At 49.8% G+C, this 22,787-nt stretch overlaps 1 protein-coding gene across 1 annotated transcript in view; it reads left to right on the top strand.

Annotated features, from left to right (window-relative positions):
• The first annotated feature begins 435 nt into the window (after window positions 1-435).
• The window catches only part of TRAF5 (TNF receptor associated factor 5), a 51,034-nt gene continuing 28,682 nt past the window's right edge, over window positions 436-22,787 (top strand). Inside the window, exon 1 of the mRNA XM_047840215.1 lies at window positions 436-564. The gene's annotated coding sequence lies outside the window, so the exon portion shown is untranslated. The remainder of the gene's footprint in view (window positions 565-22,787) is intronic.

Below are 22,787 nucleotides of genomic sequence, written 5' to 3'. Positions count from 1 at the left end.
GGGGAGCCCTTGGTCCAAGGTCAACCTCAACAATTCTAAAGGATTGCTAGACACGCAGCAAGGAGGAGGGCGGACAAATTTGTGCTACTGCTGAAGAAGATGGGGAAGGACTGGTTCCAACCAGACCTGAGACCTTGAGCTAAGGGAGTCAAAGCAGGAAAGGACTGGCTCAGCTTGGTTGTCCCAGGTTAAAGGGTAAGATATGTACAGTTCAAAGGCACTTGAGGAAAATCTGAGATGCTTTTTATTTGTAGGTACTTGTGATTCCAGTGTGGTTAGGTTAGATTTCTAACTGCTCAGTAATTCTCCGCGTCCTACCCCACACCTTCCTGCGCATCCGCCCTTCTCCTGGGGCCAGCGCCCCTCGCCAGGACTGCTCCGGGCCCCGCCCCAGGCCCCGCCCTTCCCGGGTCCCGGGCCCGCCCTCCTTCCTCCCCCGGTCTGGCTCCGCGAGCAGGGCTGGGGGGCTGAGAGCCTGGCCCCCGCCTCGTCGCCGGTCGCTGCCTGGAGTAGCCGCGAGCCTGCGGACTAGCGCCGGCTGAGCACCCCCGCGCCGAGCCACACGTGAGTCCCGGCAGGTCGCCTCCGGGGCGGTGGCCGCGCCGCGGTGATAAGCCCCGAGGCTGTAGAGCTGGAGTGAGGGGACCGAGGAGCGTTCTTCGGCTCGTCCCGTTTGCTTTGAAACCGAAAGCGCCACAGCGGCACGGGCCCCGCAACCATCTCCTGGCGCCTGGCGCTCGGCTGTGGGGGTCCCGGGCCTGGCCGCCCGCCGCGCTCGCATCTAGCGCGTCCCGGACCAGCGCCGGGCGGCCGCGGGGTGGGGGGTGGGGGACCGGGGGAGCCTGCTGGGTTGGTGGCCGCTGCTGCGGGCGAGGGGGTGCAGTTGGGTGTTGAGGGTCAGAGCCAGGCTCCGCGGCTCCGAGCGGGTTTTCTTTGCAGGAGAAGGGTGTGTCGTGGACGGAGACCGGGGGTCTGGGCTGGGGAGCTGCTACAGAGCGCGGCTGTGGCCTGGAGGGACCAGGTTCAGGTTGAGGGGTGATTTCCAGGCGTGCCCTGCACGCACGCACTGCAAACCCCAGGCTCTCCGTTCGCACCCTTCAGCGCCCCCTCCACTTCTGCAGGACTTCTCCAACCGGAGCCCTCTGGAATGAAACTTTAATATTGGAATGAATGGAAACCTCCACGAACTGTTCGATTGAGCGTGCTCATTTAGAAACACCACACAGCACACAACACAGCACACACACACACACACACACACACACACACACACACACCCAAAGCCGAGCTCGGAGGGGTCTTGGAAGATACCAAGGTTCAGGGAGGTGAGTTGCCCTGGGACACCCAGAGGATTGGTGGAATCTGGGTTTTCCAGAACAGATCGCTTCCCCCTTGCCGCAGCTCTGCAGGGTTTTGGCAGTTCTGAAGATTTTCTGTGAATACCGAGGCCTCGCTCTTGTCGCTGACTCCACTGGGCTGCTCTGCCCGCTGCCGACTTTCTCGGCTGGTTCTGCCCCCTCCTGCAGAGTTTCCATATTTGGCTATTTCAGATTTACTTTCTCGAACTCAGTTATCGCCCCGGTGGCTGGCAGGGCCGCTCTAGGCCAGCGGTGAGGTTGGGAAAAGGCTGCCCCTGCAGCCCCACCCTCCACAGCCCTGGGCCGTGACCCGTGTCCCTGAGGACAGGCATCTAGTAACCAATTTAATTCAGTAAATATTTATTGGGCACAGGTGCTGTGTGACTAAGGCCAGTGGAATATGGTTTCTTCCTCTAGAGACGTTCATGGTTTAAAAGGGCTGTGGAAGACAAAATGCAAAGAAATGGAGGTGCTTCTGGGAATAGAACAGTTACGTGTGTGAGAGAGAATTTTAGGCCGGGAAAGGCTCGGTAGGGCCTCTCACACCCAGGGTGCTGCTGCTGGCTGTCTGCCCTTGTCACATGGCCGATGAAAGGGAGTTAGTGCAGTTGATGGTCGGGTGAAAACTATTTGACCACTCCTCCCTGTGGTCTGCTCTGATTTGCATAGTAAGGTCACTGCTGCAGGAAAGCTGGTTGTGAGATGGAAGCAGAAAATATCTAGCCCCTGTCGAGGCTTTCTTGTTTTCGTTACCGTTCTGTTTTGAACTGTGTGGGATGGGTAGGCCCTCAGATCCTGGACACAGGCAGGAGAAAGTCACCTGTGTGAGCCCAGCTCTGGACGACCTGCTGGAGGGGCAATGATGGAGGAGGTGACTTTCTCAGGTCCTCTGGGCTGAGGTCCGTGGCCGTGAGGGTAGGATGGGCAGCGTTTCCATCTGTCAGCAAGCATCACCTGAGTACCCATTGGCTATGGGTGGCAGGGCAGTGGAAAGAGTACGGAAAGGAGAAGGAGGCCCCGTCCACTGGAAGTACTAAGTCTGTAACTGGGATATTTCGTTGGGGGCGATCTGCAGAGCGAGGGAGCTGGATGCCTCTGAGTCAGCCCCGTTAGGCTCGTCAGCCTTTAGACAATCAGACCTTCTGTGATTATCTCAGCTTCTCAGCAGAGGACCCCGAAGAAAAAATAATTCCATGTTTATAAAGCTCTTTCCTTTTTAAAGCGTCTTCTCATTGCTGTTCTCATTTTGTTCTCCCTGATATTCTAGTGAGTCAGGCCAATGCAGGATTATTCTCCTGTCTCCCAGATGGTGAGGGTGAAGTCCCGAGTGTAATAACCCTTTAGGTTCCACTGCTGGGCCCGGCCTGGGTCTCTAAGGTGCCTGGTTCCTCTGCTCCAGGCCCCCACCCTGGTTTCTCAGACAACTAAATCTACCCACCCCCTCCTCAGTCTGGACTCTGGTAACACATGTCTGGTGTGCTCCCAACCACACAGAGCAGAGTCCCCTGGAGGCTCTGCCTGGGGCGCCACATGGACAGACATCTGCTCTGTTAGCTCTACCCCAACTCAGTGAACTCGGGGCAAGACCTGTGTCTATTCTGGTTTGGGTCCTGGAATCTGACAGAGTAGGCCTAAACAAATGTCTGTGTCGAATTCATTTGAGATGTGTCTCCCTTGGGACTGATGGCTGGGGAACATGTGCTTGGTGGGGCTCTGGACAGAGAGGCTGAGCTGTCAGCAGGACTTGCTTAGACCCCAGGAATCAGAACAGCCCTGTGCGGTTTGAAAATAGCCTTTCTGACCTGATTAACTTCTCATGGCCTCCCTGAGAGAAGGGAAAGGGAGGTTGCTGTTCCTTCCACTTCCCTGGTTGCAAGCTAGGGCACAGAAGTGACCGGAAAGATCTCACAGAATGTAGGGACCACCCAGGACCCCAGCCCAAGTCGCCTGACTCTAATTCCTGTGCTCTTCTCCTGGTATTTTGGCTAGAGGAAGCCAGAATTCTGGGCAGGAGGAACGTGAGGGAACCAGAAAGGCATTCATCAAAGGCCACCTGACACCTTTGTCACTGATTGGGGGTCTTTAAGGGCTAATAGACCAAGGGAAGAGGGGAGCTGTGGCAGACCCAGTCTCAGAAGAGCTTTTTCTGTGCAGATGGTGGCTTTTACTGGGGCTACTCTGGGGCAGGAGTCATCACCCCAGCAGATCGAGGTGGGCATCTGTGTGTGTGCTGAGGGTAGAGGGCACCAGGGCAGAAGTGATCTTCAGGGCTGGAGGGTTCCTGCTCCTGCTGAGGCCAGGGTTGGGCCCCACTGAGCTTGTTGCTTTGCCCAGAGGAAAGCTTTATTTGGAGGGTCAGACAGTAGTTGACCCACATGGCCCCTGGCAGGCCCTGTCTTGTGAGGAAGTGGACTGGAGGACCAGAGAGGAAATAAAAGTGAAAATACTTACCAGTCCTGACAGAAAAATTCAAAGTCAGCTTGAAGCGGCAGTGAGGAGTATATTCTGCGTATTGTTATCTGGAGGCAGGAGTCTGTTTTCCAGAAGAAAAACTGACACATGATTAGATGGTGCCATGGCCAGAACTGGGTACCTCTGCAGATACCTGCAGGGTCTGTGAACCCCATGTTGAATGACAGAGCCCAGGGAGTGCCCCTTCCGGAGTGTGTGAACAGGGAAGGGGGACCCATTCACCTTCAGCAGCTGCCCATGCTTCATTGCTGGACATGCGCTCCACCAGCTTCTCTCCTCTCCAGTCCAGAACATCCCTGGGATTTCCCCCATGGTCTGTTTCCTCTCAGGGAAGAGGTACTCTCCTGACCCATGGGAGGGAGAGCACCTTCTCCACCTATGCCCCTGATGCAGCCCTCTTCTCCCTCTGACGGGCTCCATCCGTCGTTCCCTTACCACTGAACTCTTCCTCTGCCCCACTAGCTCAGCCTCTGTTAAACAGGAACAGCCCATGTTTCTGCAACCCCTCTTCTCTCCCTTTCACTGAAAAGCTTCTGGAAAGAGCAGCCAGCACTTGCACTTATGTATTCCTCGCTCTGCGCTGTGCACCTGCCCTGCCGCTCAGATTGCCCGAAGGTTTCTGGGGCCTGGTAATCCTCAGTCGCCAGCCTGCTCTGCAGCTGTTGCCCATCTCCTTGGAGGGTGCCCCACTGTCCCCACTGACGTTCCCTTCATTGACCTTGAGCTTCTCATCCTCCTCCCTCCCTGCAAGTGCCCATATGAGGACCAGGCTGTGTCCTCAGGCTGGCCCTCTAACCCCTGTGCTCCTCTCCCTAGAGCCCTCCTGTCCTCCCATGGCTCAAACCAACACTCTTCAGGAAAGGCTCTGTCTCTCACCCAGCTCTGTTCCTGGCCAGTTTGATTTGTGACACACAGAATCTTCGCCGTGATGTTTCCGGAGCCCCTCAGACACACATCCCAAGCCGTGCCTTCCTCTGAGTTCTCCCTCACCTGTGCAGACATCACTGTTCTCCCACAGTCACCTCTGGCCTGTCTCCCCTGGCCGGTTCTGGTCCCCAGGGCGGCACCCTGAGTTCACGTCCATTCGACACATCCATTCGACCTCTTTCCTGTATTACCTTGATTGTGCATTCACTCACTTTCCTGCCTTTCCGTTTCCTCTCCTGCACTGTTGCAGAGGGGCCGCCTAAATGCATAGTGGAAATAGTGTGGACTTCAGAAGCTGCGTTCAAATCTGAATTTATGACTTGCTGGTTGTAGTTGCATGATCTGGGCAAGTTGCCCAACTTCCATGAGGCTCTGTTTCCAATGGTAAATAGAGATAGTAATGTCACCCACTTGGGGTTGCTGGAAGGATTAAATGAGCCAATATACACAGAGCCTAGCGTCTGGCGGGTACTCAGTAAAGCTGTTTTTCTTCTATGTGTTTGATAGCAATAGGGAGTTGTGGGGTCTCTGGGGAGGTGGAAAATGAGTGTGGAGCCTAAAGGCATTCACATTAAATTAAAAACAGACAAACAAAAGAACTGCCAAGTTCCGAGGGAGCCCATCATTTAAACTAGCCTGTTGCTGACACTTGGCAATCTAGACCTAGCAGAGCTCAGCAGCCAGGTAGGTGGGCTGGGATGGGACTGGACATGGTGGAGATAAGCTGGGACAAGCCCTTGGCAGGCAGAAGGCAGAGAGGAGGGCAGGAGGCATAAGATAATGGAGGCCCAGACCCAGGGAGAGGGTTTCAGGGGCAGGATTCCAGCCTTTAGAATAATGTGTGGGTACAGCAGCCGCCATCTTGGAGGGATAGTTGTGCTGGTAATAAGGTGACACAGGGACCCGGCAGAAGAAATACAATGGATTTGGGAAGGAAAATACAGGCACTGGCTTGATCACCAGGAGCAGAGAAGTCCTTTAATGGGATCCAACTATGCAAGCAGAGCAAAATGTGGAGTGAGGTTGACTGGATACAGAACTGCCAGCCAGAGCCTTTTCCACACTCCCTTACTAAGGAGGGTGGCTGGGAACAGCCAGGCTGTGTTCTGAGCCTTCCATTTGCATTTGTAGAGGGCCCTTGAGGCCAGAGGATGGAGGCAAGTGGGTGGAGTGAAGCTAAACAGTCATGAAAGTCCCTCTTCTGCCTTCATGACATTAAGATTCTGAGGAAGAGGCTGGGCAGATACCTAGGCTACAACCTAGCAAATTTACCCTGCTTCCCTGGGTTAAGGGCAAATAATTTAACATAAAGTGAAGGCCTAAGTGCTCAGTAGTTGCAGAATAAAAGAAGTGATTCACCAGTTGGGTGGGGTTATTCCAGGAAGCCCTCCTGAGGAGTGAGGAGAAGTGGGCCAGAGAGATGGGAGGGGATATTGGACCCTGGGCAAAGGCATTTGAAAGGGATAAAGGAAGGAGTGAATAGTTGCCTTTAATGGATGGGAAGTAGATTATTCTGGAGCCCCCATATTGAAGTGGTTTATTTGAAAAGCCAATAATTTGGATTGTTACTTCAACTGCTCAGTGACACTTCTGGCAGACCTTTCTGAGAAATGTCCAATGCCATGGATATTAGCCGTGGACAGACAGACACTACCTTCTTTCATTCTTTTCTTGGTATTAATTCCATATGTGTGACTTCACTTGATTCACTTCATTGATGCTGGATCATTGGAGCAAATGTGACTTCTCTAGTATCCATTTCTTCCACCTTACAATCATAGTGCTTGATTCTCTCAATGTCAGCTCTGCTTAGGCTGTGTTAAACAGCTGTAAGGCCTTTTACACCTGACTTCCCTCTTCCTAACTTTCTTCACATCATTTCTTCTGCCTAGAGTGCCTCCTGTATTAATCTACTAATTCATGCCCCCTGCCTTTGAAGGAAAACCCAAATTCATCTCTTGTTAAGAAGGCTTCCCCAAGACCATACCCAGCTTCAATGATTTTCTCTGAGGGCTCACAGGATTCAGTGTATAGTTATACAGATATGATTCATTACAATGAAAGGATCCAAAGCAAAATTGGCAAAGGGAAAAGGCACATGGGGCAAAGTCCAGAAGAAGCCAGGTGCAAGCTCCAAGAGTCGTCTCCACCACTGACATCACATAGGGCCACGTTATTCCTCCAGCATTGAATAGTGACAACATGTGAAATGTTGTCTACCAGAGAAGCTCATTAGAGACTTGGTGCCCAGGGTTTCTATTGAGGACTGGTCATGTAGGCACCCTCTGCCTAACGTATACCAACATTCCAGACTTCCAGAAGAAAAACAGGTGCTTAGGAATAACCACATTGTTTGCAAAACAGTTTGGGGACAGTGAGCCACCCTAATTAGTTAGGAGAATTGGCCCCAAATCCACCTTCTAAGATGTTAACCAAGGGCCATCCTTGGAAACAGAACTTCCCAAGGATGTCAGTCTCAGGCCTGCTATGTTACCTCTTTTCTGCACAGCTTGCCTGCATAATTCCACCCAATAGTGCCTAGCTATGCTTATGCTGTAGAGAAAATCACTCTAGATAGGAGCCAGGAGACCTAGGATCCAGCCCAGCATGGCCACCTACTGCTGGGTGACCCTTTGAAGCTCTCACTCCATTTTCTTCTTTCCTGTGGAAGAGGGGAATTGTAATTCTTCTTTGTAGACCTCAAGGGTGAGGCCTACACCCTTGATAGTGGGTTATTCTATCTATCCCTCTTGGTTGAGCACCTACTGTGTGTCAGGCACTGAGTGAACACTGTGGGAGTACAGAGGGAAGTGTGTAGTGGCTTCGAGAGGAGACCAGTCTGATATTAAACCCAGCACTTACCAGCTGTGTTACCTTGAACACGTTATATAATCCTGATTGGTAGAATGTGAATAGGAAAATAAAACTGGTGCCCACACCTCAATGGGTTGCTGTGCACAGTGGAACAACCCATGTAAAGCTTCTAGCCACAGTATCTGTCACGTTGTAGGCCCCCAAAATGGCAGCTATTAATTCACTCAGATAGTTGAGCGTTTGCTGTGTGCCAGCAACTTAAAAATACGTGGCCCCAGGCCTGCTTTCTGTTTGCTGGTTCAGGTTAATAGTGAACAGATAATGACATACAAAAATGAATTGCAGTCATAGTAAATGCTATGAAGGAGAAGTACAGCATGGTAAATAGCATGCAATTTGGAAGAGGGGACCTAGCGTGGCTGAGGAGGCATGTGAAGGCCTGGCTGAATATGTGATGCTTAAGCTGGGCCTCAGTGAGTTTCGCTCAGAAAGAGGTTAGGGGAAGGGGAGGACAGGATGTTTCCAGTGGAGACAGCAGCTTGAGCAAAGGGAGACCGGCCTTAGGGGTGAACGCTGTAAAGAGGGCAGTTTTGCCACTTGTATGAGGAATGGCAAACAGGGGCACCTGGGTGGCTCAGTTGGTTAAGCATCTGACTCTTGATTTCAGCTGAGGTCATGAGTTCATATTTTGTGACTTCGAGCCCCGGGTTGGGCTCTGTGCTGACTGTTAGGAGCCTGCTGGGGATTTGCTGTCTCCCTCTCTCTCTGCCCCTCCCCTGCTCACTCTCTCTCTCTCTCTCTCTCTCAAAATAAATAAATAAAAACTTAAAAAAAAAAAAAAAAGAATGGCAAAAAGACCAGGGAGAATGGAGAATAAAAGGTAGGGGAGGAGGGGGGCTTCCAGATGACCCTAGAGTTTGGACGGGACCGTTGCAGCATGCATTAGGGCTTTGGAACGTTAAGAGGAATGGGAGGCTGTGAAAAGATCGTGTGAGTGACACAGCTTGGTGTTTTCAGAAGCTCAGTCAGGCGGTGTGTGGAAAATGCTCTGGAGGAGTGAGTGGGTGAGGGAGACCAGTTGTAGGAGGCTGTGCTGTGGCCCAAGTGAGAGGGATGGTGGCTTGAATCAGGGTGTTGGTTGTGGGGGTGGAGAGAAGGAGGCGGAGTGTACCTGTCAGGTACACTCAGGGGGCCTCTGTGACTGATGGGATGTGGGGGAGGAGAGAGAAGGCATCGCCCGGATGATGCCAGTTATCTGGCAACAGCAGGAAGATAAAAGAGTTGGGTCTTTACCAAGAGGTAGCTCTGGGGAGAGCGACTTAGGAGAGGGGAAATCGGTTCAGTTTGAGATGCTTTGGCTTTGGAGTTCCTGCAAGGCAATCAGAAGAAGGCACTCAGCATGCAGCCTTCATGTGGGTCTAGATGCAGAGGAGGTCTGGGCTGGAGAGAGAGAGAGAGAGTTGGGAGTTGTTAGTTCATACATTGTCTCTGTTCTTGGACAGTGTGGTTTCAGGGAAGCTAAAGGGAGACTGTGTGTATTTGGGGAAGGGCATGGAGGGGGCAACAATGTCTGATGTTGCTTAGAAGCCAGGTAAGATGAAGACTGAAAACGGACCATTGGCGTTAGTGAGCCAGCAGTCACCGATTTGGGTGGCTTGGTGAGGGTGTGAGCCAGGCCCGAGCCGGCTGAGGACTGGACTGAAGAGAGGCCAGGGGAGACAGTCCCTCCACTGTGTTGAGGGTGAGGGTGAGTGAAGAAGTTTGGCGGTGAGAGGAAGGAGAGCTCGAACTTTCGAGAAATGTGAGAGTGAGGATTTTTAGTGTTGCTTGATCTCTAGAGAGATCGTGGTTGTGTGAGAGTGATGGAAGGAGCCAGCTGAAAGAGAGAGGTTGGCGATGAGGAAGGGGGGTGGGTGACAGTGGATGTGAAGCTCCCTGAGGAGGCAGGGGTCCAGGACAGGTGGAGAAGTTGGCTTCATTCAGAGGTCACCTCTAACACGCTCTGAGAGGGAGAGGGCAGAGCAGGGGCCCCCGTGCAGGGAGACACATAGGTCTGGTGGCAGGAAGTGGAGGTCTTTCTGGTCTGAAGACTTCTATTTTTTGTGTGCAATAGGAAGTGAAGTTTCTGGGTGAGGCCTGGGGGGGGGGGGGGGGGCGTGGTCACGGTTTGCAGAGAAGAGAAAGGTTTGAAATAGATAGTGAAAACAAGAGAGTGAGCTGAAAAGGAAAACCTGGCCTCCAACTCTGTTACCTGTTCACATGGTGAAGCCTCCAGAAAAGGACCCTGGCAAATGTGATTTCACCTGTCTAGCACCTTGTGAGGCACCTGGGTGTGGGCCCTATACATATTTCTTGAGTTGAATTGTTGGCCTTGTCTACCTTTAAAAATCCTCCCCAACATTTTCCCCTCCTTCCCAGGTACCTGGCTTCCCCTATGACATCTTACCAGGGACTGGTTCATGTTAGTAGGACTAAGGACCATGGCTCAGACTTGGCTCTTCCAGCCCTGTATGGCTAGACCCTCCCCTCCTGACACTGACTACCTCTCCCCAAGTCAGCCATCCTTTTTTTTTTAATCTTTAAAAAGTTTATGTATTTGTTTTGAGAGAGACAGGCAGCATGAGTAGGAGAGGAGGAGAGAGAGAATCCTAAGCAAGCTCCACACTGCCAGTGCAGAGCCCGATGTGGGGCTCGAACCCACGAACTGCAAGATCATGACCTGAGCCGAAACCGAGAGTCAGATGCTTAACTGACTGAGCCACCCAGGCTCCCCTCAAGTTTCCTCTGTCTAGCTGTAACTGGTGGAATTTTAGGACTGATAAACAGTTAAGATGGGAAGTTTTAGGTACTGGGAAGCAGCATAGGTAGGAGAGAAGCTTTCCTGCTTTTTGCAGAATACGGTAAGGCAGTCATTCAGTCTTTCTGTGAGTGTTTATGGTATGCCTGTCATGGGCACCCTTCTAAGTATTAGCACCTCAGTAAACAAAGGAGACACCTCTGCCTCCTGGAGAGCTTGCGCTCTGCCTGGGGAAGAGGGGCAGTAAAGAAGTAAACCTCAACATGCCTGATGGTGGGGAGTGCTCTGGAAAAGAATGCATCAGGTGATGGGGCGTGTGGTTAGGGATGGTTGTGTTTGCAGTTGGGGAGATCAGTGGAGACCTCACTTGAGAGGGAGCGTTTGCGCAGATACCTGAAGTGCAGGAACAAGCCATTCAGGTGTCAGGGGGACAGACAGCAAGTTAAGGCGCTTGCACTAGTCAAGAAGAAGTGAGGCCATGAGACTAGAGTGTGTGAACAGGTGGAGAGTGCTAGAAAATGAGGACAGGCCAGATTGCATTGGACTCAACGGACACTGGCTTTAACCCTGAGTGACATGGGGGCCATTGGAGCCCAGAGGAGTGGCATGTCTAACTTCTGTTTTTAAAAGGATAGCTCTGGCTGCTGGAGTATGACTGGGCTGTACAGGGAAGGACAGGGGCAGGAGGCCAGCTAAGAGATTAATGCTGTTCCCCATAGGGAGATGACACTGGCTTAGACCAGGGCGGTTGTGCTGAAAGTAGGGAACAGGGTTTGATATGTTTGGAAGAAGAGCCGAGAGGATTTGTGTTGTGGGGTGCAGAGTAAGAAGAGTCAAGGGTGAGTGACTCCCAAGTTTTGGTCCAAGCAATTGGACCCAAAAAAAGGGTGATTGTGACAGCATTTTACTGAGCTGGAGGAAGGCCATGGGAGGAGCAGGTTGGGTGGGGTGCCAGGTAAACAAACACAGAGGTATGGACTAGGCACTTGGAATGAGGAGAGGTCCAGATTGCAGGTAGACATCGGGGCACTGTCAGGGATGGCGTCTCAGGGAGGAGCCAAGATGAGCTCACCAGAGAGAAGAGGTCCAGCACCAGCCTGGGCCCTCTGAGAGATGGGGACATGAGGAGTAGCCAGTGCAGAGGAGGAGGAGGAGTCTAGAAGCGGGCCCAATGGTCTAGTTGTGTGCATCTCACACGGTACTGGCTGTAGAATCTGGCTACTACTGAGAGATCCTGATTCTGAAATATGTTAACTAGGGTAGGCTAAAAGATTGTAACAAATAGGCTTCTGAAACAGAGGTCTGTTTCTCTGGGGTAAAGTATCCAAGTCAGCATCTTTGTCATGCTCCCGGGCACACTCTTAGAGCACATTGTTGGCGTACTTTGTATACAGGCATGGCCCCCACCTAGACTGAAAACCTCTTGGGGACAGGAACTGTCTGGTAACTGGGGGTCGACCCCCACTCCACCCTCTCCCGCAGTAGAACAAGGCACAGGCCTATGCACACAGCAGGCACTGAATAAGTGCTGACTAGGAGTGAAGGATGGACATGTATGGATATTTAGTGCTTATTTACGTGGCAGGCACTGTGTGCTAGTAATTTACGTGGATCAACACCTTCAATCTTAACTCCAAGCCATAGAGGCAGCTACTATTCTCCCATTTTCTAGATGAGGAAAAGAGGACACAGGTAAGTGAATGACAGAAGGAATTGAACCCAGCGGTCTGGGTCCAGAGCTGGTCTCTAGGCTGTCCTGCCTCTCCTCGAGACCTCCATCTTGGTGTTGGTTGGGATGTGGTCCATTTCCCTCTAGCTATGACACAGAGCAAAGAGCACTGGACTTGGTGTCAGGAAGCCTAGGTTCACATTCCTGCACCACTATGTGCCTGCCGTGTGATTTGGGGCAATTCGATTGACAGCTTAGGGCCTCAGGAACTTCGTCAGAAATGTGATGATATTGCCACAGGGTTAGTGTGAGGACCGGGTATGATGTTGTATGTAAAAATAGAAACTGCCGGGGCGCCTGGGTGGCTCAGTCGGTTGAGCTTCCGACTTCGACTCAGGTCACGATCTTGCAGTCCGTGAGTTCAAGCCCTGCGTCGGGCTCTGTGCTGACAGCTTGGAGCCTGGAGCCTGCTTCGGCTTCTGTGTCTCCCTCTCTCTCTGCCCCTCCCTGCCACTTTCTCTCAAAAATAAACATTACAAAAATAAAAAATTTAAAAAAAAGTAGAAACTGCTAAGTACCAGAGTGTGTGTAACTGGTGTTATTTTTATCATCTTGAAAAATCAAACTGTGGAACTCCTAAGATTGCCCAAAAAAAGTTGCCAGAGGGGTAGAGACCACAGGAAACCCCACAGGCCTTGCTTCAACCAAAATAGTTCCTCTGTACAATTTTTATTTTTTTTTTTATTTTTATTTTAGAGAGAGAGAGTGCAAGTGGGGGAGTGGGGCAGAGGGAGAGAGGGAGAGAATCTTAAGCAGAGCCCATCATGGGGCTGTCTTCGACTCTGGGATATCACGACCCAAGCTGAAATTGAGAGTTTAACGCTTAACCAACTGAGCCACCTAGGTGCCCCTGTATACTTTTTTATTTACTGATATTTCTACATAAGATTTGGTTTGATGAGTTTCACTGTTTTTAAAAGGTTGTGACACTCTTGTCTAACTCATCTCTTAAACCCTGTCACAGTTGACTGGCTTGGTTTTGTGGGGGAAAGCCATTCTTTCAAATTCTTTCTCTTTCTCTTGGGTCTCCTCCCTGGGCTCCTTTCCTTCTCTCCCTCTTCTGCGGTCCTGATCTCAAGAACCTGATGTCCAGTGTTATACTAGGGACTACAGCGTTCTGTGACCAAGACTCTAGGGTGCCCACCCATGTGTGGGTGGGGCAACTGGGGTATACCTGGGGTAGCAGACCTCAGGAAGCTTTTCCCCTCAAGCTTGGGCGAGAGGGCCATCTCTGGTCCCATCTGCTTCCTCCCTGGGCCTGGGCCAGAGCTGGCCTCACTGCTGATCAGGAGAGATTGTTCTGTCTGCCTCTCACAGAACATCAGCTCATGTCCCGGCCACAGCCTCACCCAACTCTCAGACAGTGGGCAGTGCATCACACGTCTGTGGTCAGCTTTGGAGATGTGAACCTAGCACAGAGGCAGTTGTGCGCAAGCATGTGTGGGGGATGAGGCATGGCTAGAATGATGTTGGCCTTTGGTAGCTAAAAATCACTAAAAGGTCAAGCCAAGGTGGCTTGGCACGTCTGTTCTGTAGCCTGTCTAGGATGGTCTCAGGTCCCTCCCTTTTCCTCTGAGCACCCTTGGGCTAAGAAGGGTGAGGCCAGGTGAAGGTTTCTAAATTCCCAGCCTGATCTAAACTATTGTCTGTTGGCCATGTATCCAGACTGCCATGCGGCTCTGCTTGTCCGGCCCCTGGAATCGCGGTCTCCCTGTCTATGAGAAAATAGGATGGTTGGGAAGGGAGAGGGCGAGAGAGCTGTGAGGCTGAGCTGACACCCCAGCATGTGATGAAGTGGGGATCCCCACCCACATGTGGAAGTAAGTCCGGTTGGGATGAGGAGGCCTTTCCCATGAGGAGAGGTGGGAGTTTGGCAAGAATGAGGGACAGAGGCTGATCCAGTCTCAGGGGACTCCCACGTGGAGCCCTGCAGAAGTGTGGTCGGTGGGGGGGTCAGGGCCAAGGGATCAGGGGGTTTCAAGGAGGAAGTACCAAATGCCACATAAAGGGCAGGACGGCCATGATTTAGAACAGACTAATCAGCAGCTCTGATTGTGTGATTACAGTTTAGGTCATGGAACGAATATAATATGCTTTTCCAAACTACCTACCCACGCCCCCAGTCCCCGCCCAACACTCAGATGATTCGGGGACCCCACCTTGTTCAAGAGCAGGGTACAGATGAACTGGGAGAGCAGGCAAGGCTTCAGGGACATGCCCATGGGACCCTAGGAGGGACACAGGTCTGCAGGCACTGCTGCAGCCAGGAATGGAAGGGAGGGGAGGGGGCTAAGTGGCCCATGCAGGTGCTGCTTGGTGGGAGTGGGGGTGGAGGGAATCCAGGCCCACCGTGCTGCATTTCTGCTTCCCCATCAGTGTCTGCATGCAGTAGGTCCTCAGCGAGGGAAAGATTTACACAAAGTGATTGAATGAATGAACATTTAGTGGGAGATAGTCCAGTGTAAGCATGAGTTCAGAATAACGCACTGGGTGAAGTGAGGAGGAAAATGTGTTTGGAGGAGGAAATAGAGAAGTGAGAAAAATGACAACAGAAAGGCAGCTCTGGGTGGAGAGAGAGCAGTTAGCTTAGTGAAGGGTCCTCGATGAGGGGGAGTAGCACCCTGTTTGGGGGAGGGCGTGGTATCTGAAGAAATCATGGAAATGGGTTCAACTTATGCATATAAGTGAAGATGAATCAGCAAGGTGCTGTGCCCACCTGCAAGGGAGTAGTTGTGATTCAAGCCTTAATGGGAGTGCTGACTGTAGGTGAGGGGACAGTGGGGTGTGTGGGGGGGGATGGGCTCTCCAGACTCAACTCTGTGATCAGAACTGTCATTTATCACCATCACTTCTGTGTCTAGACAAGGGGACCGGAGCGGGGTAGGAATATAGGGATATAGCAAAAGCAAAGTGCATTCACAGAAAAGCAGTGAGTGAGGAAACACACACAAGCATGAAAAAACGTGGGAAGGAAATGGGAATATTTAGGCAGGTTGCATAGGGGAGGGGAAGAGATGTTGGGGAGTGGTTGAGGTCATTGTCTCCTACCTGCAGGGTTGTCTTCAGGAAAGGGATGAGGTTCTTTCCCTCTGGTCCCAAACAACTCCTCATGTCCCTCCTTTTGCCCTCATTCTTCCCCATCTCCTTGAACAGAACCACCTCCCCCCAGGTATTGAGGTCCAAATCCTGGCATCAGCCTCCAGTCCTCCCTGCCTCCAAGCTTCATATGCAGTCATTTACTTGCTCCATTTCCCTGCCACCACCATAGTTCAGTTCTGTGTCATCTCTCCCTGATGGCTACAGTGTCCCCACATAGAGATCAGCCTCCTGACTGCTTTACCCCTGTCCCCAGCCTCAAAGTCTATTGTCCGTGCAGCATCTGGAATGGTCTTTTTAGGCTCCAAAGCAGACACTGCCATTGGCTCCTTGAAGTACTCATGCTGCTTCCCATTGCTGTGTTCTTAGAACATACCCGACTCCTTCCCGTGGGCGACCAGGCCCATGTGATCTGGCTCCGGCCCTATCTCCTGCTGCTCTTCCTCTTGTCCCTGACATTAGGCAACACTGGCCTCTCTGTTTCTTGAACATGGCAAGGCCTTTCCCAGAACCGATCGTTAACCCTTGCTGTCCCGGCTGCCTGCAGAGTCCTTCCTGCTACTCCTCACATTTGCTCCTCCCCTTCCTCCCCTCGCTGTTCAGGTATCCCCTCCTCCGTGAGCCCTTCCTGTCCAAGTGGCTGCTCCTGTTTCTCTATCTCAACATCCTGTTTATTTTCTTCAAAGGACTCACCGTAGTTTGTTACTCCCTTGTCTCCTCCATTAGGTTGTAAGCCCCACAGGAGCAGGCTTGAACACTTTCTGTCTTGTTCCTCCCCAGCCCCCAGAGCCTGATACCATGCCCCACATGTCAGGCAGTCAGGTCATCCCCAGGGTAGGGGACCTTGATGGAGGCTGGGAACAAATGCTTAATAATAATAATAGTCATCACAGCATTTCCTGTGTCCACCGTTAATAAGCTCTTCATGCAGAGGGGGGTCAGCAAACTTTTTCTGTAAAGAACCAGATAGTAAATATTTTAGGCTTTGGGCCATGTGGTCTGTGGCACAACTGATCAATTCCACTGTGGTAGCAAACAAACAAACAAACAAACAAAAACCCCAGCCATAAACAATATGTAAACAAATGAGCATTGCTGTGTTCGGATAAAACTTTATTCACAAAAACAAGTGGTGGGCCAGCTGATCCTTAATGTATAGTATTAACTTATTTAATCTTTAAAGATTCTACAAGGTAATTATCATTATCATTATCACTATTTTATAGATGAAGAAACTGCGAAGTGTAGAGACCAAGTAACTTGCCCGAAGCCATACAGCTATTCAGGGATAGAATCAAGATTTTTGCCTAGGCAGGTCGACTCCAGAGTCCATGGTGCTAGCTAACATACCACACTGCCTCTTGTCAGACTTTGGAGAAGCAGAGAGGAACCCCCAGCTCCTCCTTATCCCCTGAAGGCCTCCACTGCTTCCTGGCCATAGGACCTCTCCAAGTTTCCTCATTCAACAAATTGGGGATGCTAATGATGTACGTACATCTTAGGGCTGCTGTCAAGATTAAAACAAGACTATGCATGTAAATTAGCTGGCTCTGAGCCTAGACATAGACTCACTGCGTGTAATCCTGACCCAGATCCAATTCCAGCCCTTAGGTCCCATTCATATCTTTTCATATTGTCCCCTTGCCCTCTGTCTACCTCATTCAGGTTTGTCCTAGGTTGTCTTCGTGGCCCTCCTTCTGACAGCCCCTTTCCAATAAGGCCTCACGTTAATCTTAGATGTCCCTTATTTAGCCAACACTGAGTGCTGTGTGCCAGGCATAGGGCTGGCTCTGAGTATCTGGGGATCAATGAAGACAGCTCTCCCTAGGAGCTCGCCCAGGAGCTGAACCCCGACAGCAGGGAGGGCTTTGAAAGAGTGGGAGCTGAGGCTAGGGGCAGAGAGATAGAGTCAAAACTTCCTAAAGAAGAAACTTTCACGTGGCAAGTGCAGTAGTGTTTTCTCTTTTTTTTTTTTTCTCTTGGTCTAAGTTTCTGAGAGCAAATCTGCAAGGTCTGCTTCAGCATCATTTGGAGCCAGGTGGACTCTGGAGGGTTCTGAGGCTTCCCTGTGAGTGAGACTGATGTTCAGGGAGCAGCTGCCATGGGGTACCTTCAGACGGGTGCCCCAGGAAGGGCGTGGGGATGCCCTTCAGCCCTTGAACCCCCTTTTCTTCACCAGCGGTGCTTTGCTGCACTCCCGGGAAAACAAGGAACCAGGAGTTTCCTGACAACTTGGAGAGAAGTCATACTTCTCTTCACAGGAATTAAAATCTTACCCACATCATTCATCCTGTATCCAAGAAAACCCTCTTCTGGGAAAGCATAAGGAAAAGAAAAGGAAAAGAAAATACACGCTGCTTCTGCTTCTGCTTCTGCAGTGCCAACGCCAGCCGTCACGTGGATCGGTGGTGGGTTTGGTGAGCTGTTGTCACAAATTATCTGGCTGTTGTGGTGTCACCTGGCCTCTGCATGGTCTCCCTCCCACATTATGCCTGATGGAAAATGGCCTCATTACTTCTGTATTTCTCCAAGGCCCTTCCTCTTTGCCTAGCCTGCATGGTGAAAGGTCAATGAAAATAAAACCAGTTTCTCCAAGAGGTCACAGTGCAGTTGTACTGTTGTTGTGTTAAGCTATGGAAACAGTGGAGAGGAAGAGAAGATCAGGGGTTGGAGCTGAGGCTGAGCAGTTTTCTTGAGGGGTTTCATCTTCCAAGGAAAGATCTTTCTGAGCCATTGAAGATGCAGGCTTTGGTAAGCACTTGAAATCCATCTCACTTCTCCCTCGTGCAATGAGGATAATGTACTAGATAAAATGCCTTTATTCTTCTTCCTCTTTGGTCTCCTCCTCCTCCTCCTCCTCCTCCTCCTCCTCCTCCTCTTCTTCTTTTTTCACTTTCCTGGTAGTAGCTGTTCTTCTTGGAAGAGCAGAATCTCAGAATTCAAAGGCCAGGTAACTGAGAGAGGGAGCTGCCTATCCTTCTAACTGGTGGGCACCTGGCTGTCTGAGCCAGGGCACAGATTCCAGAGTCTCCTCGGGTTGCTGCGTCTTGGGATTTGACATTTTAACTTTTCCTCCTTACTAACCACATCTCTTCTCCTTTAATTTTAGCCCAGGACACTTTGTTGGCTCTCGGGTGGGTTTGGGGAATAACATCCTGGCACCTGCCCCTTCTTGCTGAATGTGAGCATCCATCAGGGAGCTGGCTCCTTATGCTGGTGAAGCCTGAACAGAGCTGAGAAGTGGGCAGTTTGCCTTCTAGCAGCCCATCCTATGACTGGTAGGTCTCATTGGCCAGTGCAGTGTTACCCCTCCATTGCCCATGGCTCAAGGACCATCCTGAGGCTCTTGCCCAGCCTTTGTGCCCCCACCTTGTTACCTGGCCCTGTAAGTCCCACCTGTGAGAGAAGGCAGCTTCTCTTGACTCTGCAGATCTCAGGACCCTCCCTTACAAAGGAGCCTTGGGGAAGGCTGTAGGCCTCTCCCACAGTCCTCAAACCCTTCCCCATCACTGCTAGACACTTATCAACCCCCCGGACCCCAAAAGTCATTAGCAGGAAGGATCTCAGACCTAGTAAGGTGTGGAGGGTCACATGAGGCTGAACAGGGGTTACTTTGGGGGAAGTAGCACCCGTTCAATCCCAAGGAGGGAGGAAACAAGGTCTGTGCTCTAGCCACAGGTATAAGTGGGAAGGGCAGACTTCAATACTGACTCCAAGGAATTTTCCCATTGCTGTCTCTCTGGGATGTCTTCTCTCTCCAGATCTTATTTTCCTGACATAGATCTAAACCTATTATGTCAAATGCCATCACTAAAATGACAACTGAATTATTTGTGAAGTAAAAAAAAAAAAAATTTAATGCCCTGGGCAATTTAAAACCACTTATCGATATACCACAAAGGAAATGTGGCCATTCCTAGGAATCACGTCATTTATTCTGGAAGAGATGTTAGTTGTCCTGTCTTCTGACTCACCTCTACTCTCTTAAGACTGTCCCTATGGGGCGCCTGGGTGGCTCAGTCGGTTGAGCGTCCGACTTCGCTCAGGTCACGATCTCACGGTCCGGGAGTTCGAGCCCCACATCAGGCTCTGTGCTGACAGCTCAGAGCCTGGAGCCTGCTTCAGATTCTGTGTCTCCCTCTCTCTCTGGCCCTCCCCCCATTCATGCTCTGTCTCTCTCTGTCTCAAAAATAAATAAATGTTAAAAAAAAAATTTTTTTTTAAAAAAGACTGTCCCTAAGGGACCTCAACCTGGATATACCCCCTACCCACATCCTTGCTTCTTTGCTTCTCTCCTTCATCCTCTCCCATTGGTGTTATCACATGAACCTGGGAGTCATCCTCCACCGTCCTCTCCTTCGGCCCTTCCACGGAACCCATTTCTAACCCATTTCTCTGCATTTTATCTCAGAAATGCCTCACAAACATGGCTTCTCTTTGCCCCTGCCTTGGATCAGGCCATTGTCATCCTTCTTCATCTGTTAGATCAGCCTCTTCCCCTGAACTCCCTGTTTGGGCCTGTCCTGTATGTTCAGCATCCCTAAAAAGATCTAAACCTTGGGGTAAAATTTGGAATTCCTGACTGGCATTCATTAAGGGCTCTTCATGCCATGCTCCTCCTCTCTCTCCCTCTCTCTCCACACTTACATCTCACAGCGACCTTTTTAGGGGTTTCTGACAGGAATTTAGTTACACAGGAATCAACTTATACAGGTAAGCTGGGAGGCCGAACAGGAGACTCGGGGTGAGGGAACTTGGAGATGAGTCATGCGGGAGACTGCCCACCCCCTCTAGAACTTAGGAGCTGGAGACCACCCTCAGCCATGGAGGAGATCCAGTCACTGTTGAGATGCTGCCCAACTCCAAGAGATGGGAGAGAAATACTCTGGCTTCTCCCTCCACATTTCAATGTCTTGACAGTGTCTCTTATTATCCGAATCTAGCCAGAAGCCAGGGAGCATTGGGGGCCAACCCTCACCCCACGTGGTGATGCAGACCAGGGCAGGGGAGCAGAGAGTGGACCTGAGAACCGACAGGCAAATAACTGGCATGTTCCCTTAATTCCACTTCACCTACAGTTAATTATTAACCATTCCAGAACTTTTATGATATCCTCTGAAAAATTCTTTTATCTCCTTCATGTAGAAAATGTTTCCCCACTTCTTCAAGACCAGGTGAGATGTTTTCTTCTCTGTGAAAGCAGCACAGACACCCCAGAAAGCATTAGCTACCCCTCACCTGGGCTCAAACAGTTCTTTTGTGGTACTTGCTACAAGGGTGTTATAATGCATCATTCTTGTGTCTGTTTGCCTCTGCTTGACTTGGAGACCCTCCAACAGCAGATGTAGTATCACAGATCTCTGCACTCTTGGGACCCAAACCAGGACATGTGCATGCTGAGTCCATGCAGGGATGTGTAAATGAGGTTGCTTTGCAGGGTGTCTTGCTCAAGGTTGCGTAGCTGGTGAGTGGCAGAGCAGGGATGGAGCCCAGGTCTCTGGGCCTGTGCCATTTTCACGCTGGAATTTCATCCGTAGTAACTAGTAACTCCCAAGAATCAGATCTTGAAAACTCTGGAGGCATAGCTCCTGGCCTTATATCTTACAAAGTCTGAAATGATTTATAAAAATGCTCTTTCATTCATCTAAACAAGATGTCTGGGGTCCTGTGGAAGTAGTGTGGACAGACAGACAGACCTACTTTTCTTTTTTAAACCTGAGACTGAATTCTGCTAGATGTGTGTCCTTTCTCTTGTAACTAAAGCCTAAACTCCTGTTGCTTCAGAATGCTAGACTGCTCATTATGTGTTCCCCAAAAATGAATCAGAAGAAATTTGTAAGTAAAGAACTTAAATCCTGACATCTACAGCTTTGCCTTTGGAATATCTAGAAAATTCTCGAGAAAAAGATGCAGTAATTTATGAAGCTAAAAAATGAGGTTTATAAGGCATATTGTATGTGATTTTCTGTTGTATTTTTAGGTTTGAGTCAATAACTTTTCAGCAGGAGGCCCACACTGTGAGTTCCATCAATGGCAGGAAAAAGGCACTGCTGTTGTTTTTTTTTTAATATTTAAATTTTAGTTAGTTAACATATAGTGCAATATTGGTTTCAGGAGTAGAATTCAACAATTCATCACTTACGTACAACACCCAGTGCTCATCATAACAAGCGCTCTTTAATACCTATCACTCATCCCTCACCCACCTCCCTCCATCAGCCCTCGGTTTGTTCTCTGTTGTTAAGAGTCTCTTGTGGTTTGTTTCCCTGGCCTCTTCCCACCACCTTTCCATATGTTCATCTGTTTTGTTTCTCAAATTCCACATATGAGTGAAATCATATGGTATTTGTCTTCCTCTGACTTATTTTGCTTAGCATAATACATTCTAGCTCTATCCGTGTCATTGCAAAAATTTCATTCTTTTTGATGGTTGAGTAATATTCCATTGTATGTATACACACACACACACACACACACACACACACACACACACACCCCTTCTTTATCCATTCATCAGTTGGTGAACATTTGGGCTCTTTCCACAGTTTGGCTATTGTGGTGCATGTACCCCTTTGAATCTGTGTTTTTGTATCCTTTGGGTAAATGCCTAATAGTGCCATTGCTGGATCATAGTGTAGTTCTATTTATAGTCTTTTGAGGAATCTCCAGTCTATTCTCCAGAGAGAGAATACCCCACCAACAGTTCAAGAGGGTTCCCCTTTTTGCACATCTTCACCAACACCTGTTGTTCTCATGTTGTTAATTTTAACCATTCTGACATGTGTGAGGTGGTATCTCATTGTGGTTGTGATTTGTATTTCCCTGATGATGACTGATGTTGAGCATCTTTTCATGTGTCTGTTAACCATCTGGATGTCTTCTTTGAAAAAGTGTCTATTCATGTCTTCTTCCCATTTGTTCACTGGGTTATTTGGTTTTTGGGTATTGAGTTTGCTAAGTTCTTTATAGATTCTGGATACTAACCCTTTATCAGATATGTCATTTGCAAATATCTTCTCCCAAGGAAAAAGGCACTGTTTACTCCAATAAGGAGGTATACAAGCCCTGATAGTGATTTTGATGACTTTTCTTTTCTTATTTGCGAGAACTGAACTCTTTTTACTATTCCTGTTACATAAGCTATTATACCCAAAGGGGAAAGATTTTAATAAAATGTAACGCTTATTTATTTCCACTAAATAAATGACAGAGTACTCACTGGAAATGTTCAATTAATTAGAGAAATATATTTGTTAGACAAAGAAACAGCAGCCCTCATAGTTCTATTATTGGGACTGTCTTGTGTCAGTGAACAAACACCTTGAATTGATTCCATTTTGGGGACTGGTCATGCACCTGAAAAAGCTTCAGAGGCAGGAGACAGACCCCGTCCTGGGAGATACCACAGTTCAGTTTATATACAAGAATACTGTCCAAAAACATCTAGTGCCTGTGGTGTAGCAAAACATAAGTGCTTATTTTTTAAAAAATATCTAATGAGATAAAAACTCAATTTCATAAGAACAAATACTGGGCAAGATAACAGATTAGAGAGTGCACAGGGTCAGTAGATGACCTCTGCGTGCTGACTACA

This window comes from Prionailurus viverrinus, chromosome F1, assembly GCF_022837055.1.
Source record: "Prionailurus viverrinus isolate Anna chromosome F1, UM_Priviv_1.0, whole genome shotgun sequence".
Taxonomy (NCBI): domain Eukaryota; kingdom Metazoa; phylum Chordata; class Mammalia; order Carnivora; family Felidae; genus Prionailurus; species Prionailurus viverrinus.
The sequence above is the reverse complement of the archived record's forward strand: the minus strand, read 5'-3'. Positions and strand labels throughout refer to the sequence as shown.